Raw genomic sequence first — 6,341 nt, 5'->3', positions numbered from 1 at the left:
GTGGTAGCAATATTATTCATGGAAGAATTTGGTTCCGAGGCTGTGCTCTCCCTATAGGCCCTGAAATGGCAGCACTGTGAGACTGGCATGAGCATGGGAGACTCCTGCTGCATCAAGAGGACATCAGCTCTTTGTTGCTTTCTTACTCTCCCTTGTTCATGTAAATGAGCAATGACTACTGTAAATGATGGTGAATGCTGGAGACAGCCTTCTGCCTCTTCAGTGACATTTTCTCTAAGAAAAAAAAATTATATGAAACGAAATTCAAAACAGATCATGCTAAAATGCTGTAGACAACTTGCTAATCTTCATTCAGGCAATTCCTATGAGCTTTCCTGTCATTTGATGGTTGTGTGGCTCTGTTACAGAAAAGTTTTTGATGTTCTGTAAAGGTTTCCAGTGCCCTTGGCATTTCAGAGGGGATATTTGTGCAACTGCTACTTGCTTCCCCTGCCCACATTCCCCAAGAGACTTCACTTACTGATGAGTGCTGTTACTGTAACAGCTGAAGTCAGCACAACTCTGAAGTAATGTCATGAATCATAAAATAAGTACCTCCTCTCTTTGCCAATGCAAACTCTGGGGTTTTCTGCCTCTTTCTAGAACTGCCAGTGCTCCCTGACTGCGCACAGGTGAGAGGCACAACATAATCCTAGACAAAGCTTGGCTTCTCAGCCTTCTTAACCCTAGTATGCATTTAATGCTATTAACGGTAACATCCTTTTTAAATATTTAATGCACCTCCTGGAGGCTTTTCTTTTCTGATTTCATACTTGTTTATCCAGCTCTCCTTCCTGCCACTGGAAGCAAACATTCCCCAGCAAGCAAACCTTGTCCCTATGCCACATCTGTGCCCTTAGATAGCAGCAGTGCCCCCTCTGCACTCACAGCTGCTGCCAGGACAGCCCTTGCAGCTGAGCCCACAGAGCCCAGGGGTGAAAGGCCCTTACAGATTCAACCTGGAGCTGAGAGGCAAGGCAGGCTTCTCTGGACAGCCTTTCCTCTGCAGTGAAGACAGGCACGTTGGCCAATATTTCTGGTGGAGCTGCATGGACTAAGGAGAGGCTGCATTTTCCAGTTTAACTAAAACCAAACACAGCCCTACCTCAGCTCAGCTTAGCTGCAAAAGCCAGCAGGAGCTCTCACCATCCTCAAGTGCTCTACTGCTTTTGAGCCTGAATTTCTTTCCCTGAATTTTGAGTTAATCAGTAGCAAATTTCGAGGTTTCCTGTATTTCACAAAAGCGTTTTCCAACAATTACCACTTCCAACACAGTGTCTGTTTACATGTTGACATAAAAAAATGTGTTTTCTTTTTCTTGTTCCCTTGGCTGCAGCTAGTTAGTTCATTTGGGATTACAATGGTAGCACAGTAGGACTTTGTTTGTCTTTTCCTTGCATGAAATTTTGTTGAAAGTGTGAACTGTAAAAGGCATTGAAATGAGACAAAGTAAAATCCATTTTTTAAATTATAGGATGTAAACATTTTCTTCTCTGCCTCAGCCTCAAAGATTTTGTAAATCTTTGAAGTTCAGTGGCTTCTGTAGAAATGCTTAAACTAGTTTTTCATCCATAGAACAACTTCCTCCATCCTGCATCAAAAAGGGTTGAAATCCCCAAACTCTGGGGTACCTCTGCTAAGAGTGAAAGGCTTCCCTGTCTACCATGTGACACAGCCAGGCAGTGCCTGTCACCTTCCCTTGCCCATGTCTGAAATACCTCAATTTACACCAGCACAAAATAATGCCAATACCTGGCAAGGGGTGTGGTGCTAGCAAGGTGGATGAAAGGCAAAATTTGCCATTGTGACCTTCTTATTAATTTGAAACTCGGCGTTAAATTACGGAGGACTGCTAAAAGCACCAAACTCAAATCCCTCCTGCTGCACCTAGCAGCTCTCTGGTCCTTGCTGATACTGTAGCTCATGGATGCTGAATTTTAATCCACTCTCCCTATTTTCAGAGAGTTATTTTCTCTCTGCTGCATTTCCTTCAGTGTCTAATGTGTGGTAAAAATTAATATTTGAATATGAACTGTGACTTCTAACTGAGGTTGAGATGATGTAAAGGCTGCACATCCCTTTTCCAGATGCCTCTTTGCCTGATGTTGAGGTCTACTAAATTTACAAAGACACCTGGTCAAAAAAGAGTTGAGATGGGGAGTATTTCTCCTAGACAATTAAATGAAGGGTCCAAAATAGGTACTGTTTGGCTGTGCACATTAATAGCTAAACCTAGACTGTCTGATTCAATTAACTGTTTGATTGCATCAGGAATTCAGTTTGACCTCTCTGAAAGTTATTATACTGTCTGGAGCTCATTTCTTGGTATTTATAATAAAGGTTCCTGGAGGAAATTATGTCTATTGAGGTCAGAAAGGAGCAGGTTATATAAAAGATGCATAGATGTTCTGTGGAATTTTCAGAATGGCATTAATATTTACCTATCACTGAAACAGATGTCTAGAGGTTTTTCAAATCCTGTGAAGAACTAAGTTATTTTAAAAGCTGCCTGAATTGATGTAACATACATTGCATTTTTACATTCTTATTCTAAAATAGAAACTAATTATCAAAACAACAATTCCAATCCATGCCTGCAAATTCTAAATAATTTCCTCAACTTCAACTTACACTGTCTAAACAAAAGCAGAGTTAAACCTGAACCTGATTTTAACAAATGTTGATCAGGAGTCATTAAAATGAATTAAAGATACCAGAGGCAGGTCCTTATGTTAAGGAATTAATGCAGACATTGGGAACACCTCAGAAACGTTACTACATGTGGAAGTTAATCTGGCAGATCATTTACAGTGATTGTTGTCGCCTCCCAGCATCACTGATAATGTGAAAAACATCAGTTGATTGAATGGAAATGCAGATTAATTCCTTTGGGGTTCTGAGGGGAGTTCCCCAGCTCTGAAGGACAAGCATCAGCCAGGAGAGTGGCTGAGAGATGGTGACAGTGATGGACACAGATGGCCAGGACTGCAGAGCTTCCCAGGAAATCCTCTCTACCTCTAATACTAGAAATAGAAGACAGCAATTAAAAAACATCAAATCTTCTCCCCCAGATGAAAAAATCTTCAATTTAAATACATAAACATGTATATGTTAATACTATTTTCTGTCAAATGTCTTCTTCTTGTTTACTTACTCTGCTTATTCTTACATTGTTTTTATATCTACTGAATGCAATAATCTAAGCAAATTATTTTCATTATCTAGTCTTTAAACAACTTAGGCTGAGTGATAAGAAATTGGAATTCTATAAATTTTTGGCAAGCCATTTGTTGTCACTAGGGTTTCTCCCCAGGTGCCAGCATTTTATCATTATTACTCCTGTTCACTGTTTGTATGAGGCTTAGGGGTCACAGTTGGAAGAGCTCTGTTGTAAGGCATGCCAGTGAAGACAAATGTTTCATCTGAAGTGAGGTTTATAACCAGCTGTTCCTCAGTGTGGAGTGAAAGGAGGAGACAGAAAAAAGCTCAGAATCTTTGCAGACCTGATTGTCTCCAGTTTCTCTCAGTTCAGTACAGTTCATCTTTATGGACATCAGAGAAGGGACCAGATGCAGAGAAAAGCCAATGGAAGAGCTCATGTGGGCTCGTTTCTGTATCAGGTACTAAGGGCTTCAGATCTGTCCCTGTTTAGCCTAAGGTTTGTGTTGGTCTGAGAAAGAACCCAGGTGTTCTCCATAAATCAAGGGCTGTCTATACCAAAAGATGCATCAATGCTTTTTGGGGTGTAGATCATGCCCAGGAGCTGCCAGCTCTGCTACCTTACTTGTCAGTAACTGAAAGCAAACAGAAAATCTAAAGCATCTTAAACAAAGGCCAACATAGAAACTATAACCTTTTTCTATAATCTGTTGTTTTGGGTAAGCATACACCCTATGAAATTTTCTTGTGGCACAGATATTTCATTCTTGCATGTTAAAAGCATTTGGCACTGCTCAACAATTTTTTCAGGGAGGGACAGGCTATACCTGCAGCTGGACCTGAGTGGAAGTGGTAGGAGTTTCCAAATGCTTGGAAATCAATTGTGCACAAGGATTGGGGGGGTGGGGAGGTGGTATAGTGATTGAGGGCCTTGTAGTTACATTTTACATTCTCCCCTTTTAGAGCACCATTGAATTATTTTGTTTCTGTGCCTAAACAAGAATCATAAAGAGATTCCTATCAACAAAAGCTGATGTTCCCATGACCAAGGCAAAGCCACACAATTTCTGAGGCAGTTTTACCTGAAGCTTACAGCAATCTCCCAGAAACAATAGAGGCCCCTGTGGCAATGAGGTGGTTGTTAATTGCCGTGGGTGTTTGGCATTGATGGGCTCTTTGTTGGCAACCGTTCTAACCCAATTATGTTTCTAAAGTGGGAGTGAAAAGCATTGTAGGGAGCACCATGTAAACGGCACTAAATGCACTGAGACTCAGCGACCTCCCAGAAAGATAGACAGGTGCCAGCTAAAGCCCCATATGATTGATTTTCCACGGCTAAAATGGCAACCACAGACATCTGGTTTTGCCCCACTTATAACAACAGAAGCAAATGTGGGCTGTTGTCTTAGTTCGAACAGCAAGGCTGCTTAGAATGACATAAAAATATGGCATAAAAATAGGGGATCTTTTGCTTTTCTGTGAGTAAAGATTTATACCTCCTGCACTAGGAAATGAGTTTTTAGTCCTGAGAAAAGCACACTCTCTGTGTGTATGTGTATAGACACGTGTATGTGACTGAGTTTGGTACCTGGGCTTGTTTTAATGCTGGCCTGGCATTTAAGTCAGAGATTTTTGTTAAATGTAAGTATAGCTATGGAAAACAGGCCAAAGCCAGCACAAAAAAATCCTTAACCATTCGATTGAGAGGTATCACATGGGCAGGAAAAAACTTGCAGTTTCAGGACTGATGGAAGAGAGAGTCAGCTGAGCATCTTATGATGTTTGAACTACCCAGCAACACTAACATGCTTTCTAAATCATCCTGTAATATCAAGTGCAGTGTTTCAGTTCATTGGTGTTGCAAGGACAAAATACCATTATTACAAAGATTTAAGTCCCAAGATGTGAGCCCTTCTACCTGTTTCCTTGTCACTAAGATCAAAATATTTTGCTCTTTTGAGTTGCTTTGATTTCTTCACAGTTTTATGTGGGACTCACACAAGGCTGTGATGTGGTACATGGGTCAATCCACTGAGCAGTTTCAGAGGCAAAAAAACTATGTAGGAGTTCAAGTGTCCTTTGTCAGTGGCTGCCTCTTATTGAGAGTTGTTTGGGGTTTTTTTTGAGGGGGAGTATTTCTTCAGTTTGCAAAATTATGCAATAAAGGACAGTATGAATGTTAAATTATGCAGGTTTTTTTTCTACAAAATAGAGCTTAATAATCTCTTTGTTGTAAGAACTTTGCAAGAGATTGAACCACAGGTGAATTTTGAGATCCAGAAGCAAATATATTATATTATTGCTACAGCTCAATGTTACAGCATCCATTGTTAGTTTTTCTTTGTGTAGTGTTTATGCCCTATAATTAGAAGCTCTAATATAATCCAGAAAATACTGGAGCTGTGATGTATTATCATCCAAGTCACTTCACAATCATGAACTCCCTTTGTTTTTCAACAGTGTTACCTTTCTCTGTAAATCCCCCACATGGGTAGATATTTACTCAATTCTGGGAGCCAGAACTAGAGGGAGGAGCAGCCCTAAATGTGCCGCCTGCCAGCTCTGAGCTAGAATTGCCTGAATGGAGCAGCAGGGGCTGATTGACCTGAGAGCGCCGGATCCGAACACCGCCCGCACCTGGCTGTGACCTCAGAGCCGGACACTGCTCTCGTGTGGGGACATTCCCTGGCTCCGATGATAACTGAACACTCCTACCCACAACACGTTTTCCGCCAAGGCCTTGAACAACCCCTCAGCCTGACCTGGCTGTAATTTTTCATACAGCCCAGACCATGTTAGACGAGAGGGCAGCAGTGACAGACCTGGCCTCTCCTCCTACGTTCTCAGCAAAGGCAAACTGCAGGGTCGTGCCGGCGCTGCCCCAGGGGTGCCCGGCAGCCGGAGGTGACACCGCTCCGAGCCCGCCGGCGGCGGCGCATCCCCCGCCCGGCCCCGTGAGGGAGCAGCGCCCGCAGTTCTCCTTCGCGTCCTCCCCTGGGGGCCGCCACGCCGCGGGCTCTGATTGGCCGCTTCCCTCCTTGCCGGTTCGCCCTAGTCCAATGAGAGCGCGCGGCGGGGCGGGGAGCGGGCGGGGATTGGCTGAGCGCGGCGGTGGGCGGGGCGGTCGGTGGGCCCGCGCGGGGGAGCGGAAGCGCCGCGCTGAGGGCGGCGGTGGCGGCTGG

The sequence above is a fragment of the Catharus ustulatus genome, chromosome 18, assembly GCF_009819885.2.
Source record: "Catharus ustulatus isolate bCatUst1 chromosome 18, bCatUst1.pri.v2, whole genome shotgun sequence".
In the NCBI taxonomy this organism is placed as follows: domain Eukaryota; kingdom Metazoa; phylum Chordata; class Aves; order Passeriformes; family Turdidae; genus Catharus; species Catharus ustulatus.
This window is presented reverse-complemented; position numbering follows the sequence as displayed.